Consider the following 16,843-nt stretch of genomic DNA (forward strand, 5'->3'; position numbering starts at 1 on the left):
CTCTGCGTTGAATAATTAACTTGGCTCTTTGTAGAATACACACACTTTGGAAACTAATTTTCTCTTTGCACAAAGCATTTTGCCCTTATGCTGCCTTTGAAAAGTAAACTGGTTAGCTGTAAGGTTATTCCTTTTTTCATTATACTGGCTTGAGTGTTCCTCCTTGTCCTCTCATCTCACCCTTCCCCTTGCTCTTTGTCTTGGTGGCATCATCCTGATCAGGCTGATGTAGTTCTCAACTGGATATGTGGTATGCAACAATGACATTTCCTCTAAATGGAATTTAATCATTTTCTCTGCAATGATATTATAATGCTTTTTCTGCCTTTGCAATTTTTTTTTATGACTAAAACACTAACTTTGTTTTTAAAAGATTTGAGGGTTTTTTTCCTCCTATAGGAGAGAAGCAGAAGTGTTGGTCACATAAATAATCCTGTGGGTAAAAGCCAGAATTGATCTTAATTGATTTGAAATTTGAAGCTCAGTGATTTTGATGAGACTAGGTAACTAGTTTGTAAAAACAACCACACAAATCAGAGATGTTTTTTCTGTTCTATAGATTTCTCCCCCTAAATGGGCCAAACAGAGCCCTTGCTTTGGAGTGGATAAATAACTATTTCTCAGTCTGTGGGTTGAGCTATGCCAATACATATTTTTTTATATGAAGAGATCTCATGTTCCCTCTTTAATTCCAGGGTTGATCTCATAGTTGACTTCATCAGTTTTGGGCATTGGCCTCATCTTTTTAGATTTTACTGCCTTGATGAAGTTATGCAAGTTATGCCTTGCCCCTTTGTAGACCTGCCAGTCTATAAAGTCTGAGAAAACAATCACGAGGAAAAAAGCAAGGAGAGGAACTTTCAGAGTGATGATGTTTGAACTTATTATGTAATCTAGGACTTCTTTCCTCACCTTTGTTAGTTAACTGCAGTTAATATCAGGTGGCTGCAAAAGGGTTATGAAAATCAATGAGAATTTAATGTTTATTAGAAGTAATAAGACATGCATGCTCAAGTTACATTAATGGGTGACTTATTCCTATGCAATAGAAAAGATCCCTTCCAATTCTGATCCTAAGAATTACCTTTTCCCCAGACAAATGAGTTACTCTGCATCTTGGCCTATACAGAGAGCTCCTAATAAAATCTTACAGGAAGAATTAACCCTCAGTTTAAAATAAATGGCAAAATCAAAGGTTCTGTATGTGGCTGCTTTTCTTTTACATTCACATAAATAAACAATAAAGCCTGTGAAAATGGCTTAGCTCAGTGGAGCTCACGACGAGGTGAATCATTGAAGTCTTTGGAGATTGATTCTCAGGACTCATAACTTTTACCTAGATAGAAGAGTATACAAATTTCTTTTACCTAAATAGAAGAGTATATGGAAAAACATGTCAATTTCAGAAGGTCCTAGGCAAACTTTGGAAGGTTTTTATAGAAATGATTCTCACTGCAGCTTTCTTTCCTCTATTAACACCTTTTGCTATGGGCACTGCATTATTTAATATTTATCATAGGAACAAAAGAAAGCAAAGGATTCTTAACCACTGAAACTATATGGACTGGCATGATCCTGTAGGGTGATTCTCAGAGAGAATAAAAATAAAAATGCTTGAGAATAAAATTATTCTTTTTCATTTAAAAATATGCTTTTGGGAAGAAGCTGGTGATGATCATAAAAAGCAAATAAATGATAAGATGTCATGATTCCAAAATTGATTGAGAATCACTGCTCTGAGAACTTACATTCTAAAGAAAGCATCCCACATCTGTACAAATGTCTCTTATACATATGCTAATCAGTTCCACTGATAATTTTAGCTTTTGGTTTGTTTTCTTCCTGTCATTATTTTATGTTCTTATTTGCTAGACTTCATATGCACATCCGGAACAGGGGGGTGGGAAGTAGAGCACATTTGCTTATCGTTCAAGTTTGGGAGAATATGGTAAGAATGTGCAATACTCCTTTATACTAAAATACCTTCCTTCATGAGGCAGAATTTGTTGAAGACTTTTCAATTATAAGGTTTTGGGGTGAATGGAAGACATCATTACATACAGTATGGATTTATGTTTCCAGTTATATTAAAACATTTAAATATTTTTGGTCATAATGAACTACAGATTCCTCTACCTCTTCTCTAAATGGATTGTATTAAAACAAAATACTTGAAGTGTAGCATTGCAGCAGATTCATGAACTATTTATTCTTGCTCTCTTTTTGCACCTGGACTTAGAGAAACTCTTCTCTTTAGCTGTGGCCCCTAACAAGTTTTCATAGGCCATTCCTAAAGCAGCCCTCAGAGGCTGATAAAGACTTTGCATTGAAAATGTAGACTCCCCAGCCAAATCTTTTTGAGAATATGACCACTAGAATGGCATTTGGATACCCAAATCCACTTGCAGAATTCTGTCCTTTGTGCAACACAGACTGAGCAGTTCAGTCTTTTAGACCTCTTTTCTCCCTAGGCCTTTCCTCCTCAGGAAAGCCACAAACACTTTTCTGGGTTTCACCTTTTGCTTTATTGCCCCCCTTAGGCTTGTGGCCTTGTATTTAATTTACCTTTCTGATTTGGTCTCTCCATCTTTCTCAGCTCTCTTCTTCTTTCTGATTTGGTCCCTGTTCACTTTATTATTTTATGCCCTCCCTCAACTTCCTGCCTTAACTCTCCTCCTGACCCCAGTCTCCTGGCCCTTGCTCTCATTGGCATAAAGCAGCTGAAAGCCAAAGGACAAGGGTGCTCATTTATGCATTCCATGTGGGGTAGTTTCCCACATGGTCTCTAAGCAGGGTGGAAGGGGGTGAACAGAGAGCCTGGAGAAGCCTAGCACACTGAGCAAAATTCCCTGCATACAGCTATTAGTTTTTGGACCCTTTGTCCACTTTTGCTTTCATGTGCAGAATTCTAAGCACATTTATTTTCCTATTTTCTTTAGTTAATGTTTCTCAAAAGAACAGAGTGCTCTGAGTATGTAATAAATGTTGATTATTGTCTTAAGACATTCAGATATCTAGGCCTTGACTCTACTGTAAAAGGGACAGTTTTATGCCTCCCCATCTATTCTCAGTGACTTCTCTTCCTGAGGGTCAATGTTACGGCATCTTCCTAAAGTAGCTGTCTCAGTGAAAAATCACTTTAGGGCAGGTTGCTCTAGCTGTATAAGACCCTCTTAGGGCTTGATAAAGTGGAATTTACTTGGAGGAAGAGCACATTCTCAATGATCCTAGGAGAGGAGGGTTATCGCTTCTGTGGTGTGTACCTCTCCTGCCTGAAAAATGCTGACTGGAATTTTTTGATTCTTTTAGTTTCAAGACTTCTCAAGATATATCTTTAGATAAAGTAGCTCAGCATATGTGACTCCAAACTTACATAAAAGTCTGACACTATCTTTTTACATTTAATTTTATTTAAAAATCTGTTTTAATGAACATTATTTTGTTTTAATTAGAGCTTGAATTTATGAAAGCATTATTGAATCAAGATTTTCCATGTTGTGGTTTGTGTAATTGAATCTACAAAATATGTTTTGTTTTATTTTCTGCAAACCAAATGTTAAGACAATTGAGAAAAGGGAAAGGCTGATGAGATATTTGTTCTCATAGGTACCACTTCCTAAACTAATCAGATCGCATTTCAGATACTTGGCTTTTTAAAGGTTATGGTGCTTGGGGTACTGATGAGTCCTTATCTTTGGAAAAAAACTGGTCTCAGGAATTTTGACTTTATATTTTGGGTGAAGTTGTGGCACCTAAAAAGGGGAAGAAACCCTTTAGATTTAAATTTAGGTTTATAGTCTGTTTTCTGTTGCTACACAGTCTGAGTAACTTGAGAAAAGGAATTCACCCCTGCTAGCACACAAGAGGTGAGCCACTCCCAGTGCCCAAGAGGAGGCTTCTGGGTCACCGTACCACCCCCGCCAGCACAGAGGAGGTGAGTTGAGTGGGTGCCAGTAGCACGCCCTCCTCTCATTGAAATGAGAAGACATGTAAACAAGTCTCAAAACCAGACTTCCAGATTACCTACAGCAACCCCAAAGGGAAATGAGATGGAACAATCTGATACTCAACCACCTGGACTCCCTGAACTGGCAACAAAAGAGGATCTGGAAAAAATGAAATCAGAATAATTTCTCAGATAACAGCAGAGATTGTGCTCATAGTGCAAGATATGATTAATAAATCTAGAGAGGAACTCAGGAACATGATGGAATCCCAGCATAGGAAGCAAATGGAATCCATAAAACAGATGCAAACAGATTTCCAGGAGATTAAAAACTCCATTGAAAGTCTACACAGCAGAATGAGCCAATGTGAGGACAAAATTTCAGATACAGAAGATAAGATTGCAATTAGTGACCAGGAAAAGAAAAAGTGCTTTAAAATTGTAAGGGACCGCAAGAAATCAATCCAGCGGCTGCTAGATGATGCAAAGAAGAATAACATAAGACTGATTGGAGTCAATGAACAAAGAGGAGAGAGTGCAGATGACATAAAAAAACCTGTTCACAGAAGTGATGGCAGAAAACTTCCAAGCAGGGGAAAAGAACTTGACATACAGATAAGTGAGGCATATAGGATTCCAACAAGCCTTGATCAAAACAAATCTACACATAGGCATATAATTGTTAAGATTCCAGAAATACAACAGAAGAACAAAGTTCTACAAGCAGGTAGAGAAAATAAACAAATCACATACAAAGGAAAGCCCATCAGAATCACAGAAGACTTCTCAATGCAAAACCTCAAGGCAAGAAGAGCTTGGAGTGATGTATTTCAAGCTCTAAAAGAAAGCAGCCTCCAACCCAGATTGATGTATACTGCAAAATTATCTTTCAAAATTGATGGAGAAATAAGATACTTTCATGACAAAGGGAACCTTAGGAACTTCATGAATACCAAACCAGCACTCCAAAAAATTTTAGACAATATCCTAGGAAAAGACAATGAGGATCACAACCCTAGGAAGTCCAGCAGAATGAATCCATTGAGCATGACAAGAAATTAAATAAAAAGGGGGAGAATCCAACAAAAAGAAAAAGTCATGACAATGATAATTCAATATGTATGAGTTGTAACCATCAAGGTTAATGGTCTCAATTCATCAATCAAAAGAAATAGATTGGCAGAATGGGTCAAGAAGCAAGATCCAATAATATGCTGCACACAAGGAACACATTTAATTCAAAAAGAAACTCATAGTCTGAAAGTTAAAGGGTGAAAAACAATGCTCCATGTGACAGGAACCCGAAAAAAAAAAAAGCAGGAGTAGCTATCCTCTTTGCACATCAAGTGGATTTCAAACGAAAATCTGAAACACTCTGGTCCCAAGAAGAGATACTCAACTTGTATGTACAAGTCTATTGTGAACCTGTGTTTTCATTCCTCTCAAGTAAAAACTTAAGAACAGGACTGTTGGTTCTTAACAGTAATGCAAGAAATTTCTATATTGTTTTCCAAAATGGTTTTACCATTTTACATTCACATTAGCAGTATTAGAAAGTTCTAAGTGGTTCACACCTAAGCTGACATTGGTTCTTTTAAAACTTTTAACTTCCTCTCCCTAATGAGTGTATAATTCAGTCTTGTTATTGTACTGCTTAGTATTTTTCTGATTCTAGCTTTGCACACTTTTCTTTGTGCTGTACTGGCTATTTATCATCTTCTTATATCTACTTTTTAATTGGGTTGTCTATTAATGAGCTCTAAGAGTTCTTTATATATTCTGGTCATAGGTTGTATGCATTATAAATATGGTCTGTTTAAGGATTACTTTTCATTTGAACAATGTCATTTAAAGTTCTAAATTTTGATGGAAACTCATTTATCAATTTTTTTATACATCATGTTTTTTATATCCTAGGAAATTCTTGCCTACCCTGAATTCATAAACATTTTCCCTTATAATTTCTTCTTAAAGTTTTATAGTTTTAGTTTTTCATATTTAGGTTCATAGATCCTTTCAAGTTATTTTTATGTATGGAAATAAAGGGTTGAGGTTAATTTTTTATATACGGATACCACGTGTTCTAGTGCCATTTGCTGAAAATACCATCTTTTCCTCCGCTCTTGAGTTGAGTTTATGTTCTGTAAAACGTTAATGTTAAATAATCTTTCAAAACTCAGTGGACCATATATGTGTGGTTCTATTTCTAGATTCTCTGTTTTATTCCAATGATCTATATGTCTTTCCTTACACCAGTGCTGCCTTGATTACTGTAGCTTTAGAGGAAGTCTTAAAATTGGGAACTAAGCGTCTTCCAACACTGTTTTTTTTCTTTTTCTTTTTACTTTTCTAGGTCCTTTGTACTACTACATAACTTTTAAATTTAAATATCCAATTCTTCATTTATAGCAAGTATACACAGACCTGAATTTTTACATATACCTTGTGTTTTCTAATCCTGCTAAAGTCAAATACAAGTTCTAGGGGCTTTTGGAGATTTCTGAGTATTTTCTCTGTAGATGATCATTTCATCTACATATAAAGATTTTGCTTCTGCCTTGCCAATCCTATCCTAATTGTATCATTTCATTGCCAGACTATTTTGGTTTGGGCCTATGTTTCAAAGTTTAATGGACAGATGAAGAGTAGGCATATCTGCCCTTGTTCCCCACCTTAAGGAGAAAGCATTGTATCTTCTCCATTCATAAAAGGCATTTTTTGCTGGAAGTATGGAGCACATGTCTTTAATCTGTTGAGAAGGTTCTGTTCTACTTCCAGTTTCCTGATAGCTTTTACCATGAACAGCTGTAGAATTTAGTCCATTACTTTTTCTCCATCTAGTGACAGGATCATATGGGTTTTTCCTTTCCTCTGTTAAAATGATGACTTTTGGGGGTGGGTCTTCCAATGCAGAACCTACACTACCATCCCTATAATAAAACCACTTTCTACCTACTGCCAGATCTGACTTCTAATAGTTTGTTTTGTTAAATAAATTTCTATCTATGTTCATACTTTTTTCTTCTATTATCTTTATCCAGTTTTAGGGTTAGCACAATGTTGAGTTCCTAAAATGAGGGGAGAAGTGTTCCCTTTTTTTCCTGCTTTAATTGTTTGATATACTTTATCAGTTAAAATGTATATGAGCCTGCTGTTGTCATATAGGTAGGTTTTCAAGCTAGGAATATACTTTCTTTAATAGGTGCTATTCAAATTTTATATTTCCTCCAGAGTTAGTTTCATTAATTTGTCTTCCAAGTTACTTCTTAGAAGTTGTCAAATTTATTTCAAAATGGATTTTTGAAATATGCTTTCTATATCCTTTTAAATTCTGTAAAATCTGTGGTAATGTCTTCTAGATCATGATATTGTAATTTAAAAAATGTATAACTGATATTGCATAACAGGAAGAAAAGGTCTAAAGGTGCAGGGGAAGTGGGAGGGGTAGGGGAAAGGAAAGAAGGGCAAAGAAAATATATGAGAAAAGAAAAAAATGGAAACAAAGTCTTTGAAATAGGGAAGGGTGGAGGGGGTGAATGGAGGGCAAGGGAAGGGGAAAAAAATAAGAACCAAGATACTCATGTAATGGTACAAGATCCCAATGATGAATGTAATTGTATTTTATACCTAAAATGTACCAATAAACTTAATGGGGAAAAAAAAGGAAAAAGGAATTTATTGCTTACAGCTCTTCAAGCTGGTAAGTGCAAAGTTCAGAGGCTGCATCTGTTGAGAACCTTCTTGCTCTGCAAAGTTCCAAGATAATACAGGGCATCATATGGAGAGGCAGAATAAGCCTGCTAGTTCAAATCTTTCTTCTACTTCTTTTAAAGCCACTAATGCAATCATGGGCCTTACCCTCATGACAGATACTAATTACTGCCCCAAAGCTCACCTACACATACCATTAACCTATGACTTTGGGGATTAAGTTCCTAACATACAAATTCCAGAAAACCCCCAAACAAAAGCAGGTGAGAGGGTCACACATGATCATATTATGCAAAACAAGTCCCAGAAAAAGAAATGAATTAAAAAAACAGGAAAAATTTTAGGTGTAGTATTTTTGAAGATTGACTTTTGTGTTTTTAGTTTGATAGTTCTACATTTTCCTATTAAAATGGTTTGCTTTATCATATTTATTTCCTTCTCTTTTGGAGATATAGCCCTTTGTGAAATCCTAAGCAACTCTCGGTTTGTTTGTAAGTCTGTGTAAATTAGCCAGATATAGCTTTACAAAAGATATGTAAGGAGCAAGTGACTTTTTTTTTAATTTTAATTTTTAAAATTTTTTTATTTTTTCCCATTTTAGGTATAAAATACAGTTACATTCATCATTGGGATCTTGTACCATTACATGAGTATCTTGGTCCTTTTATTTCTCCCCTTCCCCTGCCCTCCCTTCACCCCCTCCACCCTTCCCTATTTGCAAAGTCATTGTTTCCATTTTTTTCCTTTTTTCATGTTTTTTCTTTTCCTTTCTTTCCTTTCCCCTACCGCTCCCACTTCCCCTGCACCTTTAGACCTTTTCTTCCTGTTACACAATATCAATTATACATTTTTAAAACTACAATGTCAAGATCTAGGAGACATTACCATAGATTGTACAGAATTTAAAAGGATATAGAAAGCATATTTCAAAAATCCATTTTGAAATAAATTTGACAACTTCTAAGAAGTAACTTGGAAGACAAATTAATGAAACTAACTCTGGAGGAAATATAAAATTTGAATAGCACCTATTAAAGAAAGTATATTCCTAGCTTGAAAACCTACCTATATGACAACAGCAGGCTCATAAACATTTTAACTGATAAAGTATATCAAACAATTAAAGGAGAAAAAAGAAGGAACACTTCTCCCCTCATTTTAGGAAATCAACATTGTGCTAATTCTAAAACTGGATAAAGATAATAGAAGAAAAAAGTATGAACATAGATAGAAATTTATTTAACAAAACAAACTATTAGAAGTCAGATCTGGCGGTAGGTAGAAAGTGGTTTTATTATAGGGATGGTAGTGTAGGTTCTGCATTGGAAGACCCACCCCCAAAAGTCATCATTTTAACAGAGGAAAGGAAAAACCCATATGATCCTGTCACTAGATGGAGAAAAAGTAATGGACTAAATTCTACAGCTGTTCATGGTAAAAGCTATCAGGAAACTGGAAGTAGAACAGAACCTTCTCAACAGATTAAAGACATGTGCTCCATACTTCCAGCAAAAAATGCCTTTTATGAATGGAGAAGATACAATGCTTTCTCCTTAAGGTGGGGAACAAGGGCAGATATGCCTACTCTTCATCTGTCCATTAAACTTTGAAACATAGGCCCAAACCAAAATAGTCTGGCAATGAAATGATACAATTAGGATAGGATTGGCAAGGCAGAAGCAAAATCTTTATATGTAGATGAAATGATCATCTACAGAGAAAATACTCAGAAATCTCCAAAAGCCCCTAGAACTTGTATTTGACTTTAGCAGGATTAGAAAACACAAGGTATCTATAAAAATTCAGGTCTGTGTATACTTGCTATAAATGAAGAATTGGATATTTAAATTTAAAAGTTATGTAGTAGTACAAAGGACCCAGAAAAGTTAAAAAAAAGTGTTAGAAGATGTTTAGTACCTAATTTTAAGACTTCTTCTAAAGCTACAGTAATCAAGGCAGTGTTGGTGTAAGGAAAGACATATAGATCATTGGAATAAAACAGAGAATCTATAAATAGAACCACACATATATGGTCCACTGAATTTTGAAAGATTATTTAACATTAGCATTTTATAGAATATAAACTCACTTCAAGAGCTGAGGAAGAGATAGTGTTTTCAGCAAACGGCACTAGAACACCTGTTATCCGTATATAAAAAATTAACCTCAACCCTTTATTTCCATACATAAAAATAACTTGAAGGGATCCATGAACCGAAATATGAAAGCCTAAAAATATAAAACTTTAAGAAGAAATTATAAGTGAAAATATTTATGAATTCAGGGTAGGCAAGAACTACCTAGTATACAAAATACATGATGTATAAAAGAAAAAACTGATAAATGAGATTCCATCAAAATTTAGAACTTTAAATGACATCATTAAAATGAAAAGTAATCCTTAAACAGACCATATTTAAAATGCATATAACCTATGACCAGAATATATAAAGAATTCTTAGAGCTCATTAATAGACAGCCCCATTAAAAAGTAGACATAAGAAGATGATAAATAGCCAGTACAGCACAAGGAAAGGTGGCCCACTCTAGAATCAGAAAAATACTAATCAGTACAATAACAAGACTGAATTATACACTCATTAGGGAGATGAAGTTAAAAGTTTTAAAAGCCTTGTCATGACTTTTTCTTTTTGTTGGATTCTCCCCCTTTGCGTTTAATTTGTCACGCCCAATGGATTCATTCTGCTGGGTTTCCTGGGGTTGTGATCCTCATTGTCTTTTCCTAGGGTATTGCCTGAAATTTTTTGGAGTGCCAGTTTGATATTCTTGAAGTTCCTGAGGTGGTCTTTGTGATGAAATTATCTTATTTCTCCATCAATTTTGAAAGATAGTTTTGCAGGGTACGTCAATCTGTGTTGGAAGCTGTTTTCCTTTAGGGCTTGAAATACATCACTCCAAGCTCTTCTTGCCTTGAGGTTTTGCATTGAGAAGTCTGCTGTGATTCTGATGGGCTTTCCTTTGTATGTGATTTGTTTATTTTCTCTCACTGCTTGTAGAATTTTGTTCTTTTGTTGTATTTCTGGAATCCTAATTATTATATGCCTATGTGTAAATTTGTTTTGATCAAGATTAGTTGGAGTCCTATATGCCTCACTTATCTGTATGTCAAGTTCTTTTCCCCTCCTTGGGAAGTTTTCTGCCATCACTTCTGTGAACAGTTTTTTTGTGTCATCTGCACTCTCTCCTCTTTCTTCATTGACTCCAATCAATCTTATGTTATTCTTCTTTGCATCATCTAGCAGCTGCTGGATTGATTTCCCATGTTCCTTTACAATTTTAAAGCACTTTTTCTTTTCCTGGTCACTAATTGCCATCTTATCTTCTATATGTGAAATTCTATCCTCACATTGGTTCATTCTGCTGGGCAGACTTTCAATGGAGTTTTCAATCTCCTGGAAATCTGTTTGCATCTGTTTTATGGATTCCATTTGTTTCCTATGTTGGGATTACATTGTGTTCCTCAGATCATCTATTTTTTTTATCTGTGTCCTCTCTAGATTTATTAATCATGTCTTGGACCATGAACAAAATCTTTGCTGTTATCTGAGTAATTATTTATGATTTCATTTTTCCCAGATCCTCTTTTGTTGCCAGTTCAGAGAGTCCAGGTGGTTGAGTATCAGATTGTTCTATCTTGTTTCCCTTTGGGATTGCTGTAGGTGATCCAGAAGTCTGTTTTTGAGACTTGTTTATGTGTCTTCTCATTTCCACGTTGGGGGGGGGGTTGCTTCTGGCACCCACACGGCTCACTTTCTCTGCCCTAGGAGCTTGGGATGGCAGGGGGGAGCTTCCTTCCAGGTGCTGGGACAGGCTCAGCTTCTCTGCCCCAGGAGCTTGGGATGGCAGTGGGGGACCTTCCTTCTGGGTGCTGGGACTGGCTCACCTTCTCTGCCCTAGGCGCTTGGGATGCCAGTGGGGCAGCTTCCTTCTGGGTGCTGGGACTGGCTCAGCTTCTCTGCCCTGGGAGTTTGGGATCACAAGTGACTTTTAAAATGACCCTAAAACTATTAGAATAGAACCCTGTTATAAGGAGATTGATTTGGTATTTGTAATAGCTGTTAATCAAACTACATATATTTTTATTTTGGGTGATATAATTTTGGCTCATGGTTTAGCTGACTGCACATTAAAATGTATCGAATCTGGTGAACCTAAGCATTGATTGGGTTACATTTTAAGTAACAGGGCAGGAGAATTCTTCAAGGACAGATAAGACTTCAGTGATCTGGGAGATTCTGCAAAGCATTACTTACATACCTGGCCAATTCCTAGGATATGGAAACAGTGTGTGGGCTGTGGGTACCACCCTTACTCACAGATTCATCTTGTTTTCCTTTTGCCCATCTTCACATTTGTGATATAAATGCAATCTAAGTTCTATGTGAATGATGGGTCTTGACAAACAGCCAAGATCATGAAGAGCTTCTGGATTCCATCTTGTGCCAGTCCTCAGGAAACCAGACTTCATATGCAGTCTTTTAAGGGGCAGACAAATGATGCAGAATCAGGGAAAAGCTATTAAGTTACAGTGTAGATTTTATGTTATTTAAAATAAAATAAATGTAAATCTGTGTTTATTAAAAATAAAGTTTTCTGTCCCTATGGAATAAAATCCAATCTTAGATACTCTTTTCCTGGAATTTTAGGAAATGAAGCAAATTCTCAGTCTACTTGTTTCTTAAAGTGCTTTTGAAAGCGTGATTTTAAAATATTATATTGTCATTATGTAATTAAAAATTGGATGGCAAGGAATTTTTAAAAAATGATTCCTTTTTAGAGATGCATTTGTCTATGTATCACTGATCCTTAATACACTGTCTGACTTGTGACTATTAAGATTATAGTTGTAGTGACCTATACAAAATCAGGTTTCCAACTTAAAGGCACACTGAAGATCACAAAAGGGAGAGACGAATATAATGAGGAAATAAGAGGTTTATTAGGTGTAGTTCTATCCAATAGAATGTAAATCAAATGCATGCCAGAGGACTCTTTTTTAAAATAGCAAAATGAAATAAGAAAAAATGCATTCTCTTGAGGGTTAATACTTCAAATAAGTGAGACCGAAGTTGTTCAAATCTGGAAGGCCATTCTTAGCAGCAATGGTGAGGCTAATTCACCACCTCTCTTACTTTTTAATAACCTCTCAAGTACCCAGAAGCTTCTGTAAAGCCAGAAAGCTGTTTGTTTATTTAAAGAAGCTCATTATATAAGGATTCTGCACCTATCCCTTAGCAAATCCCAGACAATCTTGCTTAGAGCCTTACAGAATTTATTTTCCTCTTTAAATCTGCAAACAGACCTAGTAGATCAGATTTCCTCTTTCTTTTTCTTAGACATCTATTATCAGTCCAAATTCTCATGCCACATTTCTCTACTTCACTTGGCCCCCAAAGCACTGAATTTTAAACATGAGACATCCTGCCCATGTTTGAGAGGGTTGGGCTCACACCTTTGCCTGTGCCTTGTGGCCTGTGTCCCTGCTGACGTGAGTCAGGTAGCTTCATTCACTTGAACAAGTGGGAATGACTAGAAGGCCCCTGGTGCTCATGGCTCAGTTCTGACCCACTGAAAGGAAAGATGGTCAGGAGGGCCAGCATTTCTTCAGGTTATGGCCTATGGTCTTATTGTCCTTGTAGTTTTTGATGAGCAGTTGGTATTCGACCAGTCTTGGTTGTACATATAAATAAATGGCATTGCAACCTTTAAAAGTGTGACAAATGCCTTATAGTTTTTAAGGCTGTAGTTTTACTTATGCTTACATAGTTATTTGTTTGATTTGTCTAGTCTTCCAAACTTGGGTGCACTTTGGGATCATTTGGGGACCTTTAAAAATCATTTAGTATGAGCCAGATCCCTGGAGATTTTAATTTAATTAGGCTGGGATTAGATTTAGATGTGTGTTGGAATTTCTGGAGCTCACTGGGGGATTCTAATATGCAACCAAGTTTAAGAACTGCTGCTGTAGAGTCTATACTCCATAAGAAGGAGGACCCATCTTCTGCTCATCATTATATTCCAGGACTTAGTTAAGTGCCTAGCAGCTAGTTGGTGGTCAGTAAATGATTGTTGAAATAATTAGCCAAGTTTGAAAGCAAAGCTTCGTCTACCTCTTAAGGACAGCACAAACAAAATGGTATTAGATGAACTGCACGTTTTCTGGAGATGGATTTGTTTTATGATCCAACTCAGGTGGCCACAGCATTATGCTAAAGGATGTTGACCTGAAGTGTCCAGTGGTCATCTCAGAGAATGTAGATCTCATGGCTCTGTGAGATTTAGATGTGCTGTTCACTTTGGCCTAGTTCAGGGTGGATGGTCTGATGGCTGGCATTAAACTCTTGGAAAAGGTATTTTTGAAACTCAACAGCTTTTTAAAACTTCTAATCAGATGGAAAATTTTAAAGCTTGGAGATTTTATATGAAAGGCTCCCTGACTGTTAATTAGGTGAGCATTAGGAGAAAAAAAAGAAAAGAAAAAGAAAGTGATATCCTTAGTAAATGAGGAGAAAAGTGCTTACACAGTAGTGGATCAGTAGGTAATTGAAAGAAGAGAAGAAATGAGCAGGGGAAAATTTCAGTCTAGGGTTATGTGATTTACCAAGAAATGCAAATTTTTTATGAAGAAAAAGCTGAGGTTTTAATTTTTACACTATCACATGGAAATGTTTGAATTTGTGTGAAATACAGGACCATCGGAAAGATACAGCTTAAGAGGTGAGATTGTGAGCTGCAGTGTGGATCCTGACCTCCCTGCAGTTTCAGGTTTTGCTGTGATCTTGGCATTCTTTCCCTCCCTTAGAGGCAGCCATCTGCTCCCCTTCACCAGAAAGTATAAAGTAGCCTTGTCACTGTCTCTGTGGAGAGAGGGCAGCAGTGTGGACAGATCTGGGACAAGAGGGCAGTGCCAGGTTTCATCCGCTGCTAGGGTTTACCCACTACACCTGTGAACAGAATGTCAACATGAAATGCTTCTGAGCTTGTGAGATAGGGGTTGTCCCTCAAAGAAGTCCTGCTCCAGCCAGCTTTTTCACCTCCTTCCTCTCCTTCAGAGGTGTAGGAGGAAGATTTAAGAAGGCACTATTTGACCATGAGGTAGTCTGAAATGTACTGTAAACCCTTTGTAGCTAAGCAGCATCAAAAGCCCATAGGATAGAAAACTCTGTATCTTTTAAAATATCTCCAAGGATTCATTCTTTTTTGGTTACTTTGACAATCAAAATTTTTTAAAAATGCTACTCTGAATATGTAATATCTTTGAAACTTCAGTAGCTCCCTTTCATCTATGGATAAAGTCTTTAAATAGTAGCAGGGGTGATGCTGAGTATTTTTAACAATCATCATGCCATCAAACTTGGCAGTGGTATAGAAATGGAAAGTGTTGGGAGCAAAGCTATATAATTTTAGGGAAAAATCATTTGATTAGGCCTATTCTCCTGCCCGCTGGCCAGCTATTACATTTTGAGACATAATTCCATTTTGGCCTCTGGTCACAACTGAGACCTCAATGATCCCAGGATGTTGTGATTCTCCAGGGAAAGACCACACCTGCGGGAGACATCCTGGGAGGAACCAAATCTTCATCTGCATAGTGCCTCATTGATTGATCTAGGAATTCTGCCACTCCCCAGTCATCTGTTACATTTGTTTCTCCTAATGTACTGAATAAAAGGTGCAGCAAGCTCAGGGGCTTTTGTCTTTGCTGCCCAGACCTGCAATGATTAGGCCCAAATCTCAGCTTCTTCTCCAAGTCTCATTTTTTTCTACCTTTCCTGTATAATAAGTTAATTTGCCTTGTGCTGCCTTGGCTCGCAGGAGACTAGGACTTACTGCAGAAGTTCTAGTAACATCTCCTTTCCCTGTTCCCTACAGGAAAGCAGATCAGAGTCCCCAGTCCCAAGCATTACCCATTAATTGCTGGGTGGTGAGGAGGTCTGAGAGTCCTCATGGAGGGAAGGTATATCAGCAGTGGAAGATGCAACCAGGGTTGCAACTGACGTAGATGTACTGACTTTGTAGCAAGGCACTGAAAAGAGCTGGTGGCAAGTCCAGCCTATTAGTAAAACTCTTTTATCTAGACTATGCCTATATTCTTGCGCATTGCCTGCTTTTCATTTTATGTGCCCCTCTCCAGCTTTGATGAATGAATTGCAAGTCTCTAAATATGCTAGTTTTCGATCCTCCTGCTTTTGCATATACTACTTCTCTTGCTTGAAATGCTGTTCCTCTCCTTGAATTTCTGAAAAAATCTCCCCTCTTCCTTTAAGACTGCTCAGTTCCTGGGTGTGATGGTGCATGCCTCTCATCCCAGCATGCTAGGAGGCTGAGGCAGGGGGATGGCATGTTGTTGCCCAGACTGGGCAATTTAGGGACTTAGCAAGACCCTATCTCAACAAAAAGGAGGGCTATGTGTATGTGTGTGGGGCGGTGGGGGGAGCGGGGATGTAGCTCAGTGGAAAGGCCCTGAGTTCAATCCCCAATACTGGGGGGAAAAAAAGGCTCCTCAACTGCCCCCAACCCCCACAGCCATAAAGCTTCTTTCTTCTTTGCTTCCCTTTGTTCTTCGCATCTACCTCTAACATGGGATGCATCATACAGCAGTGTTCACCACTTATTTACATGCCCAGCTCTTCCCTAGATTGAATTCCTCTCAGGGCACAAATTAGTTTTTCACATATCTGTACCCACACGTAGTAGGTACTTGATGAATATTTGTCCAATGAACCAATGAATATATTCTTTTGTATGAATAGAGGACATGCAGTCAGCATTTTCTTGCAGGAATATAGTTGAAATCTTGTTTTTTCTTTTTCTCAGTATTATTTCATGCAGGCTAAACACTAAATATTTATATCTTTCTCCAAAGAACTTTTTGTCCTCTTTTTAGTCAACTTTTCTGTGCCTTGTTTGTTTGTTTTTTTGGTACTGGGGATCGAACTCGGGACCTTGCACTTGCAAGGCAGGCACCGGAATCACTGAGCTAAATCCCCAGCCGTACTGTATCTTTTAAACCTTTGTTTTCTCTTAATTAAAAAAAAAAAAAAAGTAAAATGACCAGTTCTGGACACAGAACACATTGAAGATGCAAGCTGATGAACAGACCATTGAAAGGTTAGTTTTTGAGTTCTTGCAAGTCACATTACTGCCAGGGTACTCCACGATACT

Source organism: Heterocephalus glaber, unplaced genomic scaffold (genome assembly GCF_053883595.1).
Source record: "Heterocephalus glaber isolate CG9 unplaced genomic scaffold, H.glaber_assembly_v1.0 deba00001481, whole genome shotgun sequence".
NCBI classification, from domain to species: Eukaryota; Metazoa; Chordata; class Mammalia; order Rodentia; family Bathyergidae; genus Heterocephalus; species Heterocephalus glaber.